General features: G+C 45.3%; 3 pseudogenes; 2 read left to right on the top strand and 1 right to left on the bottom strand.

The window, feature by feature from the left end:
• The window catches only part of LOC101140796 (protein SSX2-like), a 63,589-nt pseudogene extending 49,719 nt beyond the window's left edge, over window positions 1-13,870 (bottom strand).
• A 2,088-nt stretch (window positions 13,871-15,958) lies between these two features.
• On the top strand, window positions 15,959-18,019 carry LOC101141779 (ornithine aminotransferase, mitochondrial-like; annotated as a pseudogene).
• LOC115932474 (uncharacterized) lies at window positions 17,813-17,907 on the top strand (annotated as a pseudogene).
• Window positions 18,020-18,716: the final 697 nt, after the last annotated feature.

Genomic DNA, 18,716 nt, shown 5'->3' with positions numbered 1-18,716 from the left:
TCACACCATTGTACTCTATCCCGGGCAATGAGAGTGAAACTCCGTCTCGAAAAAAAAATCATTCAATTATTATCTTGATAATTGCTTAGCTTTGCATCTTACTATGGACTTGTTGGATATCTAGGTGGCTGTAAACTATGCAGAGAAATATAGAAACAGCAGTGGAGATAATTAGAATATTGCAGTGTTCCTATAAAAGAATTAACAAAAGGGGGAAATTGTAAGGGTAACTAAACAGAAAAATGAATTTTTCCTGTTGCCAAAAGGGAAGAAGAAACCTTTCTCCATTTCACCTTCCTTAGAGCATTTCCTTGAGAAAATTTGTGTTTGTAAATTCTTCCTTTGATATGTAAGCCTCTGGCCATCCTAGAACCCAAGAATGTCTTGAACTTAAACTCCAGGCCTCAAGTGATCCTCCAGCCTCAGCCTCCCAAAGTGTTGGGAATACAGGCATGAGCCACCACGCCCTGCCCCTAGGAATGTCTTTCTTCAGGGCCTTGGTGCCATCTCTTTGAAATGTGAACATCGAGGAAGATGTCCTTGTCTCCCTGTCACCAGGGGAGTTTAGCCTAGGTGACTTCTTCCAAGCTGTAAGCACCTGGTTGTCATAGAGATATGAGATTTGTTTTTCCTTCAGATAAAGGCAGTTAACTAACACAGATGGGTACTCCAGTTACTCGGTGCACTTAGGAATTGCCTGGGAGTATTTAGTTTTCACCCTTGGCTGCTGCTGTACGACCAGGACAATTAGCTACATACCTGGACTTTCTGACTTTTGCACCACTTTTGTGTTTGTTTGTTTGTTTTGTTTTGTTTTTGAGATTGAGTCTCGCTCTGTCGTCCAGGCTGGAGTGTAATGGTGCAATCTCAGCTCAGTGCAACCTCTGCCTCTCGGGGTCAAGTGATTCTCCTACCTCAGCCTCCCGAGCAGCTGGGATTACAGGTGCACGCCACCATGCCCAGCTAAATTTGTACTTTTAGAAGAGACAGGGTTTCACCATGCTAGCCAGGCTGGTCTCGAACTCGTGACCTCATGATCCACCTTCCTCGACCTCCCAAAGTACTGGAATTACTGGCGTGAGCCACCACGCCTGGCCTCTGCTACCACTTTTGGACTGTATGAAACACTACACTTCAAAGTGTGGGATCTGGCTTCCCAGACAGCTGCCAAGGGGACAGATGATGCAATCTAGAAGTGTAGGGGAGCTCGTGCCTGTGGGATAAATTTTGACCATTAAGAAAAGGATCAGGAGTGAAAGCCAGAAGCGTAAATTCCCTCTCCTCTCCTCTCCTCATGCACCGTTCCAGGCATGGTTTCTCAGTATAGTCTGTCTAGAGGTGTCCAGAATGGCCCAAATTCTGTTTCCTTGGGAACCTGAGCTAAAACAATGGGCATGCAAACACCCTAAGACAGTGCTAAGTGTTGTGGAGGACCCAGATCTGCACAGAGGAAAATTATCCCATTAAGAAAATGGACAATTTGAGGATTTGGAATAGAGAGAAGGACTAGAAGAACCAGTAGTAGAATAGCTTATGGGTAATAATTTTGGAGAAAAAGGCAGTTCTGGTGATTTTTGCAGTGAATTGCTCAGCTCTGTAAAATATATACTTCTTTCTTTCCATCAGTCTCCCCTATGAAATCTTCCATAAAATATCCTTTTGTAACTATCTATTGCCTGTGAAGTGAATTTTCTTTTTTTCTTTTTCTTTTTCTTTAGAGATAGAATCTCTGTCCCCTAGGCTGGAGTGCAGTGGTGCCACCTCGGCTCACTACAATGTCCGCCTCCCGAGTTCAAGTGATCCTCCTGCCTCAGCTGTCCTAGTAGCTAGAAATACAGGACCGCGCCACCAGGCCCGGCTAATTTTTTTTTTTTTTTGTATTTTTTTAGAGATAGGGTTTCACCATCTTGGCCAGGCTGGTCTCGAACTCCTGACCTCAGGTGATCTACACACCTTGGCCTACCAAAGTGCTGGGATTACAGGCATGAGTCACCGCACCCAGGCTATCAGTTTTTTTTTTTTTTTTGAGAATAAAACAGATTGAGTCTTGTGCCAAAATGCAGGGGAAACTGCACCCAGACAGGTAACAAAATATTATATACGGTAATAGATAGGTTTTCTACATATCAATAATAACCATTTAGAAAATTAAATTGAGAAAAAAGACACGTCTATAGTGACAAAAGTACATAAATATCTAAAACCAGATGATTGGAGCAAGATGGCAGATAGATCCTGTGCCCTACTCAACATTCCATTGAACTGGGATGAAAATGTTTTCAAGGGTCAATTCTTAACAGTAGAGGAAAATAGGAAAGCGTGTCAGTGGTCCACCAGAAATATTGAGGCATTCCTGGGAGATAGAGTAGATGGGGTCAGACTGATAGAGAAACCCAAGGAGACAAGACCACAGCTCAAATCACTGTAGGCGAGAGATGCTGTTTGAGACAGAGACTTACTCTGTCGCCCAGGCTGGAGTGCAGTGGCATGATCTTGGCTCACCGCACCCTCCGTTTCCCGTGTTCAAGTGATTCTCCTGCCTCAGCCCCTGCAGTACCTGGGATTCACAGGCGCCTGCCACCAAGGCCGGCAAATTTTTGTGTTTTTACTAGAGTCAGGTGTTTCGCCATGTTGGTCAGGCTGGTCTCCAACTCCTGACCTCAAGTGATCTGCCTGCTTCAGCCTCCCAAAGTGCTGGGATTACAGCGTGAGTCACTGCGCCTGAGCAAGAGATGCTCTTTATAACAAAGCCTCCAAAAAACTCCAAACCCTGAACCAAAATACACGGAGCTGGAAAGGGCCTTAGGATAGTCATCAGATAGGCTAATTTAAAAGTTCATTAAAAACGTCTGAATCACCCAGATTCCCCTCCAACACCACACTCAGATTGGCCGGCAGTAGCCACTTTTGCCTCTAAGATGAAACTCTGATAATTGTTCGTTAAAGAAAGTGAAGGCCTGGCGAGGTGGCTCACACATGTCATCCCAGCACTTTGGGAGGCTGAGGCAGGAGGATTGCCTGAGGCCAGGAAGTTGAGACCAGCCTGGGCAATGTAGTGGGATCCCATCTCCACAGAACATACAAAAATTAGCTGTGTGTGGTGGTGTGTACTTGTAGTCCCAGCTAGTTCGGAAGCAGAAGTGGGAGAATCCCTTGAGCCTGGGTGATTGAGGTTGCAGTGAGCTGTAATTGCAACACTGCACTCCAGCATGGGCAACAGAGTGTGATCCTGTCTCAAAAAAACACAAAAAATTGAAGTATTGTTTGGAGTGGTGGCTCACACCTGTATTCCCAACACTTTGGGAGGCCTAGGCCAGTGGACCACGAGGTCAGGAGATTGAGAGCATCCTGACTAACACAGCAAAACCCCGTCACTACTAAAAATACAAAAAATTAGCTGGGCTTGGTGGCATGTGCCTGGATTTCCAGCTACACGAGAGGCTGAGGTGGGAGAATCACTTGAACCTGGTAGGCGGAGTTTGCAGTGAGCCAAGATCTCGCCACTGCACTCCAGCCTGGGCGACAGAGTGACATTCTGTCTCACAATAATAATTATAGTGATAATAATAAAAAAGTAATGTATCAGAACTCGATGGAACTCCAGCCCTTCACAGTAATAATCAAGGAGAGAAACACATTTGTGGAGAGGGGACAATGTTCACTCTTTATCTGTCCATGATAGACAGATAGTTGGGAGTCTTATATACCCAAGGAACCTAAGGAAAAATGTTCCCTGTCATGACTCACAATCTTCCAGCCACCCTTTCTTGCACCTGTCTTGTGGGCTGGGGGACCCAACTTATGGACTCAATCTTCCCAGGGAGAAAGAAAAATCAAATCCTTCAGTATCTCTTTTAGGGTATCCTCTGCTGTATTTACATGGAGGATAAGGCACTCGATATCTAGTAGCCGAATGTTACATTTGTGTAATACAGAGCTATATTGGGATAAAATAGAATTTGTTTCCTCTGAGACACAGGTAGATGTACGTCCACACTGACCTGGGTGGCAGCCACCTCTTCCTGAAGTGCCAGGCAGGGCATGCTCACAGATCTGGGGAACCTCTGTTGTTCCTGGAGCCCCTTTCTGGCACCTTCCTGGCACCTTCTCCCTCTGGTGGCTGTGACAGCCCACACTTAATCTTGGGTATCCCCTGCTTCTTTGCCTGCCACCTCTTCTGCCCACCCTGCATATCTCTGTCTCCCACTGTCCCCACTATGACCACGATTGCCTCTCCCTCCCTGCACTCTCTCTGTCCAAGTGATCCTTGTCTTGGGAAAATGAACCGACAGCCTCTACCTTGTGATTGGGGACAGAACCTGGGGCTTGTTCAATTCTCCCTCCCTCCACCACACACACCTATCCTCCTTAATGTTTCTAGAGTCAATGAACTCCAAACTCAGCCCCTCCTGCACCTGCCAGCTGTAGGACCTGTGATAAGATGCCTACCATCTGTCTGGGACTCTGTCTCTCATCTATCGTATAGGCATAATGATGATAGTGTCCTCCTTCGAAGGCTGGGGAGAACCAGGAGGCCAAGGTGATGGGCCATGAACGGTCAAAACAGCTCCAATCCTGCCTCCACCTGGGGCTGGTGTTTCAAGTCCGTTGCTTGTGAATGGAGCTTTAATGTCTCCATTCACACACAAATGTTTTATTCTAAAATAGACTCCCCTCTGCCCTTCCCTTCCCCACAACTCTTTCCACTCTGCACCTTGCAGTGGTACCTGTGAGAAAGAACTGTCCCATTCCCAAATCATCGTCCCCACCCCAGCACCCAGGCCCTTGGTTGGTGAGACCCTTGATGGGCCCTCTCATGCTTCTGTCCAGGAGACTTTCCCACTGTTGCTCCCCTGCATGGAGACAAAGTGGACTCTTCTATTCCCTGGCCATCACAGGGTCTACAGTGCACGCATCTTCCTCATTCCTCCGTGTTCCCCAGATGACGATTTCATCTGTGTCTCCTCCCACATAGTCCCAAATGGACCGTCCCAGCCCTAGAACGCGAAAATTGTTCAGTGAGCGAAGGCCAAGATTCCCAACCACCTGCTGCAGAATTCTGCTCCAGGACTGAAGTGTATAGTCTCTATCAAAATAAAAAATGAAGGCCAGGTGCGGTGGCTCATGCCTGTAATGCCAACACTTTAGGAGGCCAAGGTGGGAGGATCACTTGAGCCCAGGAGTTCAAGGCTACATTGAGCTATGATCATGCCACTGCACTCCAGCCTGGACAGAGCAAGACCCCATTTCCAGAAGAAACAAACAAACAAACAAACAAACAAACAAACAACTGGAAACACCCTCCTCTGGAATGGTGGTCAGGAACATCTGCCTGCCTTGTTCCCTGATGTCTCTCCAGCACCTAGAACAGCGCTCAGCACGAGGACGCACTCATTAGGGTTTTGTTGAATAAGTGACTCCTTTGATGCAGCAATTCCACTTCTAAGAATCTTTCCTAAAGAATTATTCAAGCACGTGCACAGAGCTGTGTGCACAACAATGAGAGGAGCAAACAACTGGGGAACGTTTGCAAAGGTTTATTAACTGTCAGTGACTGCTACAGGGGAATCGGATGACGGGAGTACATGCTGAACAGGAAACAGAGTGAGTGGGGCTTGACCAGGACGCATGGCAATGGAGAAAAGCAGATGGGAGATGCTTATACTGGTACTTGGTGTGTGTGTGTGCGTGTGTGGTGTGTGTGTAAATGCAGAGGAAAAAATCGGAAATTAAACACTCAGACCTCCCCTCAGTAGTCACATCTGGGGAGAGAGGAGGGTAGTGCTGTTCTATGGAGAGAATACCTGACAATACTTGTTTTCTGAGGTAGGTGCATGGATACACAAGCCGAAATATGCATTAAGCATGTCTTGCTCATCAACGAAAACGCTAATGTCTAACAGAATGGCACACTGCAAGAAAATACAATGGAAACACTAACATCGAACTCTTGGCACACTAAGAAAAATGACGCTCAACTTTTCACTGTTGTGAACACTTGCTTTCACTTGCTATGCACCTGATGACGAGGGGTCCGCAGCCATGCCCATGTTCGTGAAAGGTCACCACGTTCTGCTTCTCATCAAGGGCATGTGTCGTATCCCCCAGGCTGAGGCGAGAAGAGAGAAGGAAAGTAAGTGGCAGTGAGTTCCCACCACGTGACAACTCAATCTCAACTCCTCCTGACCTGCAGACCCTGCACACTCCGATTCTGCCCTATCTCAGGACCTGCACACGCCTTCCACGGTTCCTCGAAGTAAACCATCTGCTCATGCATCAGTGACTTCCTCGCCTGGGTTATCAATTCCTATGTGTGGCCCGCATATCAGGGCTGACCTGGGGTTTGGGAACCCACAGCATCCTGGGTAGGGAGGATCCCTGGATATAGAGGGCAGGGAGTAGAAAGAGCATGGGAAGGCCGGCGCGGAGGCTCACGCCTGTAATCGCAACACTTTGGGAGGCCGAGGCAGGTGGATCACGAGGTCAGGAGATCGAGACCATTCTGGCTGACACGGCGAAACCCTGTCTCTACTAAAAATACAAAAAAAAAAAAAAATTACCGGGTCGTGGTGGCGGGCGCTTGTAGCCCCAGCTACTGGGGAGGCTGAGGCAGGAGAATGGCGTGAACACGGGAGGCGGAGCTTGCAGTGAGCCGAGATCATGCCACTGCACTCCAGCCTGGGGGAACAAAAGGAGACTCCCCCACCCACAAAAAAAAAAAAAAAAAAAAAACATGGGAAATTTCATCATTCAGCCTCAATGCTGTACCCTAGAAAATTATGAGAAGGGAATGATTTGGGGAACAACTGATAAGATGGGATACCAGTATCATAACAGAATAGTACATCTGCAGGGATGCGGGGGGTGAGCCGAAGGTTCACTTATGGAGTTACTCGTCGTCTTCCTCAGGGCCTCTGATCTCTTCATAAATCACCAGCTGCTTTCTCTCACGCAGTCTGTGGGTCCAGGCATGTTTCCCCCTTTTGGGTCCTATGATGGGGAAAAGTTGGAAAGTGAGGGTTGGGTAGGTTGGAGAGTGTTAGGCTCTGTTTTCTCAAAAGAAGGAGATGCCTCCCCCCTCCCAAGTGCCCGTGGGCCTTCTTTATCCAGTTTTTCACATTTGCTGGCTTACAGAGGCTGAGACCTTAGATCCACACCAATACAGGCCAAATGCCAATGAAAGTTTGAGCTTCTGGCTCCTACCGTTGAGAGGTTTAAATTCCCAACCTCTTCACTTACGGGAACATTCACCCTTACCTCCTTTTGTGCTGCAGGTATTTGTTAAGGGCACAAGGCATACCTTGTTTTATGGCACCTGATTTTTATACTGCTTCACAGATACTGCAATTTTTTTTGAAATTCTCACCAATTTTACACTTTTCCATTATTATTATATCTGTTGTATTGATCTGTGATCGGTGAGCTTTGATATTATGATTGCAATTGTTTTGTTGTTCTTTAATCTTTTAAAATAATTTTTATTTTGATTTTGTGGGTACACAGGCGTATATACTTATGGGGTACATGAGATGTTTTGATACACGCATGCAATGCGTAGTAATCACTTCATGGAAAATAGGGTATCCACCCCCTCAAACATTTATCCTTGTGTTACAAACAATCCATTTACACTCTTTCTGTTTTTTTAAAGTACGATTAAGTTATTATTGACTATAATCACCCTGTTGTGGGTAATTGTTTTGGAGGTAGCAGGAACTGCACCCACAGGAGACAACAAACGTAATCGATTAATGTTGTGTGCGTTCTGACTGCTCCACCGATGAGCTGGTCCCTGTTTCGCCTCCTTTTCTTGGGCCTCCCTATTTCCTGAGACACAGCAACACTGAAATTAGGACAATGAACAGCCCTACAATGGCCGCTAAGTTTTCAAACGAAAGGAAGAGTCGCATGTCTCTCAAATTAAATCAGAAGCTAGAAATGGCTAAGCTTAGTGAGGAAGCATGCTGAAAGCCAAGATAGGCTGAAAGCTCGGCCTCTTGCACCAAACAGCCAAGCTGTGATTGCAAAGGAAAAGTTCTTGAAGGAAATAATACTATATAATGCAAAGCAAAAGTTCTTGAAGGAAATAATAATACTAATACTCCAGTGAACACACGAATAAGAAAGCAAAACAGACTTACTGCTCAAATAGAGACAGTTGGAGTGGTCAGGATAAAACAAGAAACCAGCCACAACATTCCCTCAAGCCAAAGTCTAATTCAGAGCACGACCCATACTCTCTTCAAGTCCATGAAAGCTGAGAGAGGTGAAGAAGCTGCAGGAGAAATGTGTGAAGCTAGCAAAGGTTGGTTCGTGAGGTTTAAGGAAAGAAGCCATCTCCATAAAATAAAAGTGCAAGGTGAAGCAGCAAACCCTGATGGAGAAGCTGCAAGTTATCTGGAAGATTTAGCTAAGATCACTGATGAAGGTGGCTACACTAAGCAGCAGATTTTCAATATGGATAAACTAGCCTTGTAATGGAAGGAGATGCCATCTAAGACTTTCATAGCTAGAGAGGATTGACTCCAACTTTGAAAGAAGTTCTACTGTGGGTAAAATGCTATCGAATAGCATCACATACTACAGAGAAATCTTTCATGAAAGGGAGAGCTAATCAATGTGGCAAATTTCATTGCTGTGTTCTTTTAAAGAACTGCCACAGCCACTCCACCCTTCAGCAACCACCACCTTGATCAGCCAGCAGCCATCAACACTGAGGCAAGACCCTCCACCAGTAAAGAGTGTGACTTACTGAAAGCTCAGCAGATTGTTAGCATTTTTTATCACCGCATTATTTTAAAATTAAGGTGTGTACATTTTTAGACATAATGCTATTGCACACTTAATAGACTACAGTACAGTGTAAACATAAAGTTTTTATGCACTGCAAAACAAATGAAAAACAATGTGTGTGACTCACTTTATTGCAGTGGTCTGGAACCGAACCTGCAATATCTCTGAAGTACACCTGTATGGGGTATCAGGCATTGAGCTGAGTAAGATATGATCTGAGGTAATCACAGATAGAATTGCTTGAGAACCTTTCATGTCATCAGGCCTTCAGGATTTAATTTAATGCCTCCAAACAATTTATGAACTATGATTCTTTCTTTCCATCTTATGGACTAGGAATCTGGAGCTGAGAAAATTTGGAAGACTTGCCCCCAAGTCACGTGGTTTTTTATATGGATGACAACTCCTGTCTGTGTCTCTGGAAGTCATCTCTAACATCTCATCTGGAGCTGGGCAAGCTCCTCAGCCCAGCCTGGACCCAGGCTTGTCTGGGATCCATGCCACACACCCAGTCCACACACCTGAACACAGCCAGGGAAGCCAGAGGGGTTGTTCCCAAATTGTTTCCTCTTACCAGATCTCTCGTGAATCTTCTAAGAGGTACTTGGTAGTGAATGGGGTTTCCAGGGATAGAATGATTATCTTCACACTCTTTTAAGACTGACATTCTTGCAAACAGCAAAAGTCTCCATGTAATTCAGAGTGTGGTATACAGAAGATTTGGAGAATAGCATTCTGAGAATTCACAAGGTCTACAAAAGGAAGAGCGTCTATAAAATTCAAGGGATCCCATATAAACTTGTAGACAGCTGCTAGGAGAGTAAAGGTGAAAACATAAAGAGGGGACAAAACACTGCTGGAAAAGATGGTGTGGGGAGATGAATACAGGGAAGGGAGAGGGAATGAAATGGTTTGCTGAGATTAATCTAGGTAGCAAAGAAAGCAGTACCAGATATGGCATAACACCCTACCAACGCACCAAAATTGCACGTGGAATTAAGTGAGGTGGTATCCACACCAATTCTTGTTGTATTCGGATGTGTCACTGACCAACAGTCTTAAGCTACATTTATTCAGCTTCCTCACCTATGAAATAGTGAACAATACATGTAAAATAGGCTGAGGGAAAGTCCTCTCTGAGCTTGCAAACACTGTTTAAATGTAGTAATAGTAAGAACTTAGACCTTTCATGATCCTTTGAATTTGGTCTCCACACAGGCAACCCAACTCCCAGATCCCCTTACCCTCTAAACCAGAGTTGAATCTGTACTTGTGGGATCACTCATTCAGGGGCCTCTGATGGATCCCCTGGGCTGGGACTGGGGCTTCCCAGATGCCCCAGGTGCAGACAAGGCCCTCAAGGAGCTCACAGTATGGAGGGGCCAACAGTCAAAGCGATTCCTAAGCCATGCGAGTGGCCCCGGTAACAGAGCAGAGGCCAGCTGGTCCTTCCTGTTGTGAGAGTGGGTGTCTCAATGGAAGCACCAGCAGGCCCTATGGGGTGAAGCCCTAGTGAGCAACATCTGAACTTCATAAACAAATGCAAACGTGAATGAGCTTTAAATGGCTTGGAGCTCTGGATTAGACTACCACTGCCACTGCGCCTCAGGAAAATTCTTTAACGTCTCTGTACCACGATAGCCTCATTTTATTATTATGCTGCTGATAACTATGATCTAAAACATGTGCTATGATTCTTTACTTCCATTTCATGGATCAGGAATCTGGATCTCAGAGACCTTAGAAGATTTGTGCCAAGTCACATGGCTCTTGTGTGGATGACAACTGAAGTGTATGACACGTTATTATTTGGAGACAATAATAGAAACAATGTCATAGAGGTCTTCTTAAGGATTAAATAAATTAATCCATGTAAACTGCTTAGAATATCTGGCATCACTGTGAAAACAAAAGAAGCATTAAGGATCACAACTGTTAGTATTATTAAGCTGTTGGTGCTACATCAGGTTTTGTGATAGACATGGGGAGAAGGAGGCAATGAGGACATTTTTGATATTCTCCCACTCTTACCAGTGTTTGCATCCATGGAGGGACAAAGGTTCTCTGGTCCTTTAGATTTGAGAGACACTCACCTTTGGGATGATTCCCTGGAGCCTGCCGAAAGTCATCTGAGGATGTTCAACTGAAAGAGAATACATCAGAATTTTTCCTTGTTGGTAAAGATTTCCAAACTCTAGAGAGACTTCTGTCGCATGAGGGTATTCTGCAGCAGAGGCTTATGAGTCCACTCATTGTTGAGGAGTTATTTGAGATTTGCTTCTGAATTATGTTTAGTCATGGTTGGTGCATTTATCTGTGGCTTCAATTCAGAATTTTCCATCTCATGGTTTATCACATGGGGACTAAACCCCATCACAGTCTCATCTTATTCCATTACATATCTTTTACTTTTTCCCAAATAATTAAATTGATTGGTTAGGAATCTGAACTGTATCCACTCAAGATGTGAACAACTAAAAATCACTGTACACTTCAAATGGGTGAATCTTATGGTATGTGAATTAAGCTGTTAAATGTGTGATGAACCATGGATAATTTAGTCCAGTGGCTCTGAAATATTTTCGGTATAAAGACACTCCTTTAACGTCAAAGCTTGGCAGACACTCAAGCACTGGCTTTTCAGACCTCTTATAGTGATTGCGGGAGATTGTAGAATCTGGCCTGTTTAGTTGGGGAGTAACAGGTCTATTGGAGACAGTTTAGACACTCTGACTTTGTTTTATAATTGTGTTGTCAGAGCAGAAGAACCAGCAAACACATATGTCCCCTTTATATCCCTGAAATGTACAAAGATCTCTACCGAAGAACCTGTCTTTTTTTCACCCTATGTTATCTCTGCTCACTGACAAGTGGGAAAGCTCTCTGTGTGTTGGATGGGGGATAACACTTTCAAACTCACTTCCAAGCTCATCACGGAGAATCAGGGTTGTTTGAAAATGAGAAGGCTATTTGGTTTTGATAAAATACAGAGAAACAGCGATCCTCCTTACATAATGTGTTCATCACCCTCACTCTTAAGATACTTATCCAATACCTACATGCTGTTAATGAAACAAACTCGGGAAGTTTTTTGCGGATCTGCACTTTTAATATTTTCTTTTTTTTTTTTTGCACTTGTAACATTTTAACTGTCCTTTGATTCATTAACAGTGCTTAGCAAGAACAACATGTCCTTTAAAAAAGAAATATTTCAAACACACAGAAAAGTACGGGGAATAATATTGATTCCAGTCAGATCTCAACATTACTCCACAGCTGTGTTAGACCTGATTTATTTATTCAGAATATTAGAAATACTACAAACAGGTAGGGAGTGGGAGCTCACGCCTGTAATCCTAGCACTTTGGGAGGCTGAGGCAGGTGGATCACCACAGGTCAGGAAGTTTGAGACCAGCCTGGCCAACATGGTGAAACCCCATCTCTACCAAAAATACAAAAATTAGCTGGGAGTGGGAGCAGGCGCCTGTAATCCCAGCTACTCGGGAGGCTGAGGCAGAAGAATCGCTTGACCCTGGGAGGTGAAAGTTGCATTGAGGTGAGATTGAGCTATTGCACAGCAGCCTGGGCGATGAGAGGAAAACTGCAACTTAAAAAAAAAAAAAAAGATCTTTCCCAGGTAGCTGAGCTGAGCTGAAAAGCGGTTGGGCTTGAGGAGACTCTTTCCAGCCCCTTCCTGTCTACTCGCCCTGATTCCCGTGGTTACGGTCATTATCAGAATCATTCCCCTGGAAGTCTGCAGCCCGTTTATTACGCATGAAAGGTGAGAGGGTGACATTGAAACCTAGAAAGAAAGAAAATGTTTATTCCTTAAGAGGCAAGCTTAGGCCTGGCACATTGGCTCATTTCTGTAGTACCAGCACTTTGGCAGGCTGAGGATGGAGGAAAACTTGAGGCCAGGAGCTCAAGAGGAGCCTGTGCAACATAGAGAGACCCCCGTATTTACAAAATATAAAATAACATTAGTTGGGCATGGTGGCACCTGCCTGTAGCCTCAGCTACTCCAGAGGCTGGGCAGGAGGATTGCTTGAACCCAGGACTTCGAGGCTGCAGTGAGGTATGATTGCACTACTGCACTCTAGCCTAGGTAACAGAGTGAGACTCAGACACAAAAAAAAAAGAAAGAAAGAAAGACAAGCCAAGAGAAGGAAGGTAGGGTTGGTGGGGGTGTGCTGGGATGCCACAGAGAGAGCTGGACTCATCAGAACAGACATCTAAGGGAGGGAAACGAGCAGGATCCAGGTATGAGCTCCACTGTGGCCAGTCCCTGCCCTCAGCCCTGACAGGATACAGAAGAGCAGAACACCCAGAACCTGCCTTGCATTTTTCCCTGCACAAAAGGAAAATGTGCGATGCTTTCGGCAGCCTAAGAAGTAGCCAAAGCAGAAAAAGGGATGCTCATGTGTCCCCAGACTTCTCTGTACCAAGAATTTTCTGTTACCTAGTTTAGTCATGACCTCATAGTTTATCTTCATATACACCTAGATGATTTTCTCCCAGGCTTTCATCTTTTCGCATTCTTTCTTAGAGAAATATTTGGCAATATCATCGAAGACCTAGAAAAAAAAAAAGGAATTCTGGCAGGGACTCAGCTAGGCATGTCTGCCATTTAGCTGGAGCCATTTCCTGTGTGCTGGATCTGGGAAGTGGGGATGATAATCCGTCTTGGTTGATGCCATGGCTAACTGACAGAACATGGGGACCTTCCCTAGCTTTTCCCCTGCCACACAGTAGGGCTTCATTGCTGCTGGCTGGCTCTCTTCTCACCTTGCAGAATGGAGTGAGAGTTACCAAATGTAGAGCAAGGTCACAGACTTGTCTCCAGGGATGCTAGGTGATGACAGAGCGAGGGTGGGAGGCTCCCAAGGGTCCAGATCTCCCCCGAGACCCTGCTCCTTGTCCCCAGTACCTCTGTTCTCCCCTCCTCAGAAATCTGATCACCCCACACTGTCCCCTGGGCCACTGCTCTGCCCCCTCCAGGTCACCTCACCTTTTGCATGTTCTCTGGTATTTGAGAACCAACCCTGGGTCTCCTTGCAAAGGTGTCATCTCCATTCATGGCACTGGGAGCAATCTGACCTGCAAGAGAAACAGCCTGAGTCTTTCCAGCTGCAGGACCTTTGGTCCTGTGGAGGGAGAAATCAGTGAAGTCCGGCCACACTCAGTCACCTGGAATCAGGTGTTGCATTTCTCCATCCGGGGCTTATCTGTCCCTGAGTAAGGACGTGGAGAGAAGTCAGATGAAAACAGGGAGCCAGGGGTCTCTGGGAGAAGTATCGAATGGGGATGATAGGTTCCCTATGGGCAAAGCAGCCTTGAGTCTTTGGGAGGGGATTGGCTAATGTCGTTAGTAGTTTCCCTGGAGCTAGGCTTACCCTGAAAGACGTACAGACCCTTGTTGGGGAGGCCGAGACGTGACTGTGTAAGTTTATTGAGTGGGGGCGTTCTGACACCCCCACTCAATAAATAAAGGAAGGGAAATGAGTCCCAGAGATAACATGGTCTCTCTGGTGATGGATCTGATCAGGCAGAGGGATGGGGGGTTCTGTTCTGTTGAAGAGAAATGAGCGTGGCTAATATAAATGGGTTTAGAGGCTATTACTGGGCGATTTGTAAATTATTAGAAGGAAGACAGCTAGAATTTCTGAGACTACAAGAGCCCGCCATCACTTAGAGAGAATGTGGAGCATTTCAAGATGCAGCAATCAGCCAGGTGTAGTGGCTCACGCCTGTAATCCCAGCACTTTGGGAGGCCAAGTGGTGCAGATTGCTGGAGCCCGAGACGAGCATGGGAAACACAGCAAAACCCCCGTGTCTACAAAAAATACAAAAAATTAGCTGGGGGTGTAGGCGCAGGCCTGTGACATTGCAGCACTTTGGGAGGACAAGGTGGGCGGATCGCTTGAGCCCAGGAGGTCGAAACTAGCTTGGTCATTATAGTGAAACCGTCTCTATTGAAAGAAAGAGAGAAAGAAAAGAAAGAAAGAAAGAAAGAAAGAAAGAAAGAAAGAAAGAAAGAAAGAAAGAAAGAAAGAAAGAGAAAGGAAGGAAGGAAGGAAGAAAGAAAGAAAGAAAGAAAGAGAAAAGAAAGAGAATGAGAGAGAGAAAGAAAAAGAAAGAGAGAACGAGAGAGAGAGAGAGAGAAAGAGAAAGAAAGAAAGAAAGAAAGAAAGAAAGAAAGAAAGAAGGAAAGAAAGAAACAACAACAAAAAAACATTAGCAGGGGCCGGTGGTCGGCGCCTGTAGTAGTCCTGAGGCCGAAGCGAGAGGATTGCTTGAGCCCAGGAGGAATGATTTGAGTGAGCTTTTTGTTTTGTTTTGTTTTGTTTTTTTTGAGACAGGGTCTCACTCTGTGGCCCAGGCTGGGGTGCAGTGGTGTGATCTTGGCTCACTGCAACCTCTGTCTCCTGGGTTCAAGCGATCCGCCACCTGTGGCCTCCAAAAGAGCAGGGATTACAAGCGTGAGCCACCGCGCCTGGCCCAATTTTCTTAGGTTACTACAGAGTTGCTAGTAAAAATCCCGTACCTGAAAAAGTTAGAAACTGACAGGAAGGATTTGAGGTGGCGACCTGCCTCATATACACTACTTATTAAAACTGGATAACAAATGCACCGCAGAGGAGAGGAGGGATAGGAAGAATGGAAAAAGAAAATCAGTGCATGCTTACTCTGATTTTGGAAGTTTCGAAAAAGACACAAAGTCAGAACATGAGTACTCTGAACTTAAAGTAGCCAATCTCAGGGGATGCTTTAGGTGGGAAAATCAAGTCTTCGCCCTGCGCCCGCCCCCGCTCCCCCACCCCCATGCCTCCTTTGGGAAAGTTCTGTCCCTGGAGCCTGAACTGATAGACACCACTTCAGCTTCGCTTATCCCGCCTACTCTTCTGACTTCTGATTGGCCAGATGGAGTTCACTAACTGCCCTGATTAGTCCATCATCCTTGGGCAGTGAAATTGCAGAACACTGTCTCCTCCTCCAGCCACACTTTGTTGCCATTGCGACAAAGTGGGTGGTCCTCGAGCACCGTCAGGAGATTTTGATCTCTCTGAAGACCGTCCCTGGATCTTGGGTTAAAAATCTGTATTCTAGTCTGAACCGTGGGAAGAAAAAAATAGTCGATCTGTGGTTTTTCTACTTGAAGGCCACAATGTTTTCTAAACTAGCACATTTGTGGAGCTTTGCTGTACTTAGTCGTGGAGTTCATACTTCACTGGCTTCTACATCTCTTGGAACTAAAAATACCGTCCAAGGCCCTCCAACCTATGATTACATTTTTGAAAGGGAATCTAAGCATGGTGTGCACAATTACCATCCTTTACCTGTAGCCCTGGAGAGAGGAAAAGGTATTTACTTACGGGATGTGATTGTGGTGTTGGTTAAATCCTCCTTGGCCAATCCTCCCGCCTCGGTCTCCAGACTACAGCCATGCACCACCCAGCCCCCACTAATATTTTTATTTTTGTTTTATTAGTAGAAACGGTTTTGCTGTGTTGACCAGGTTTGTCTCGACCTCCTGTGCTCAAGCGATCCTCCCACCTTGGCCTTGGGAATACAGGCATGCACCACCCTGCCCACGCTCTTTTTTTTTTTTTTTTTTTTTTTTTTAGTAGAAACCAGGTTTCGCTATGTTGGCCAGGCTGGCCTTAACCTCCTAGGCTCAAGCAATCCTCCCGCCTCGGCCTCGGGACTACAGGCTCACACCAACCCGCCCCCACTAAAATTTTAATTTTTCTAGTAGAGACAGTTTCGCTATGTTGTCTAGGCTGGTCTCAACCTCCTGGGCTCAAGTCATCCTCCTGCCTCAGCCTCGGGACTATAGGCCTGCACCACCCTGCCTTTTGCTATGTTTCCCAGGCTAGTCTCTACCTCCTGGGCTCACTCAATGATTTGAACCCGGGAAGCAGAGGTTGCATTGAGCTGAGATTACACCACTGCACTCCAGCCTGGGCAACAGAGTAAGACTGCCTGGAAAGAAAAAAAGAGAAAGGAAAGAAAGAAGAGAAAAGAGAAGAAAGAAAGAAACAAAGAAAGAGAGAGAAGAAGGAAAGAAAGAGAGAGAAGGAAAGAAAGAAAGAAAAGAGAAAGAGAGAGAAAGGAAGGAAGGAAGGAAAGAAAAAGAAAGCAAGTCAGCAAGAAAGAAAGAAAGAAAGAGAGAAAAACCAGCTGAATCTCTGTAAGAACAGTAAGCTTTGCGGAATTTTAACTTAGCCTCATCCCATCTCATGCTCCCAGCCTGGTTCTGTTTATTGCCACTGAAGTACAGATAAGATTGGCCAGAACTAGCAGATGGCTGGCTGTTGATCATGAAAATGTCAGACCTGATATAGTCCTCCTTGGAAAGGCCCTTTCTGGGGGCTGATACTCTGTCTGCGATGCTGTGGGATGATGACATAATGCTGAGCATTAAGCCAGGGGAACATGGGTCCACATACGGTGGCAATCCACTAGGCTGCCGAGTGGCCATCGCAGTCCTTGAGGTTTTAGAAGAAGAAAACCTTGCTGAAAATGCAGAAAAAAATGGGTATTCTCTTGAGAAATGAACGCATGAATCTACCTTCCGATGTTGTGACTGCCATAAGAGGAAAAGAATTATTTATTTATTTGTTTGTTTATTTATTTATTTTGAGTCAGAGGTTCATTCTGGTTGCCCAGGCTGGAGTGCAATGGCGCGATCTTGGCTCACTGCAACCTCCATCTCTTCGGTTCAAGCAATTCTCCTGCCTCAGCCTCCTGAGTAGCTGGGTTTACAGGCACGGGCCACTACGCCTGGCTAATTTTTGTATTTTTAGTAGAGATGGGGTTTCACCATGTTGGCCAGGCTGGTCTCAAACCCCTGACCTCAGGCGATCCACCTGCCTAGGCTTCCCAAAGTGCTGGGATTACAGGCGTGAGCCACCACGCCTGGGGAGGAAAGGAATTATTAAACGCTATTGTTATTAAAGGAACCAAAGATTGTGATGCTTGGAAGGTGTGTGTAAGACTTTAAGATAATGGACTTCTAGTGCCCGCTTCGGCAGCACATATACTAAAACTGAAACGATACAGAGAAGATTAGCATAGCCCCTGCGCAAGGATGACACGAGATAATGAACTTCTGGCCAAGCCAACCCATGGTGACATCATCAGGTTTGCGCCTCCACTGGTGATCAAGGAGGATGAGATTCGAGAGTCCATTGAAATCATTAACAAGACCATCTTGTCTTTCTGAGGGTAGCAGCTGTTTTCAGTGGTCGCTGCTGGAGACAGGTGGTCCCGCAGAAGCTCGACTCTTAATGTGGGCACATTCCACTCCCACGTGTCTTCAAAACCTTTTTGTGGATTGTGTGCTTTTTTTCAGTTAATACGTAATAAAACGTTTATGAACGTGCCTTTTGCTTCATAACGTAAGTAAGAGAATGTAATGGCATCTATATTCAGTGAAAGTGTTTTGATGTGCATCTGTACTTTCTAAGGTGAAACACATCTATATACACAGACAACCTTTAAATCACGTCCTTCAGCATACTTTATATATGTTTTTATAATTTCCTTGCTGGTATAAAGGTTTTGTATTTGAAAAAGTTATCTCTGTGGTATTACATAGAAGGCTTCATTTTGTAAAGTCAAATCACTGTTATCATTGACTTTTAGGAAGGATGAATGGTTAATCATATGTAAAATACCAATATATTTTTAAATTTTTATTATTTTTTTAACTTTATTATTATTATACTTTAAGTTTTAGGGTACATGTGCACAATGTGCAGGTATGTTACATATGTATACATGTGCCATGTTGGTGTGCTGCACCCAGTAATTCGTCATTTAGCATTAGGTATAACTCCTAATGCTATCCCTCCCCCCTCCCCCCACCCCACAGCAGTCCCCAGTGTGTGATGTTCCCCTTCCTGTGTCTGTAAAATACC

This window comes from Gorilla gorilla, chromosome X (assembly GCF_029281585.2).
Source record: "Gorilla gorilla gorilla isolate KB3781 chromosome X, NHGRI_mGorGor1-v2.1_pri, whole genome shotgun sequence".
Classification (NCBI taxonomy): Eukaryota; Metazoa; Chordata; class Mammalia; order Primates; family Hominidae; genus Gorilla; species Gorilla gorilla.
Note: the sequence above shows the minus strand (reverse complement) of the source record. Positions and strands in the feature narration are given on the sequence as shown.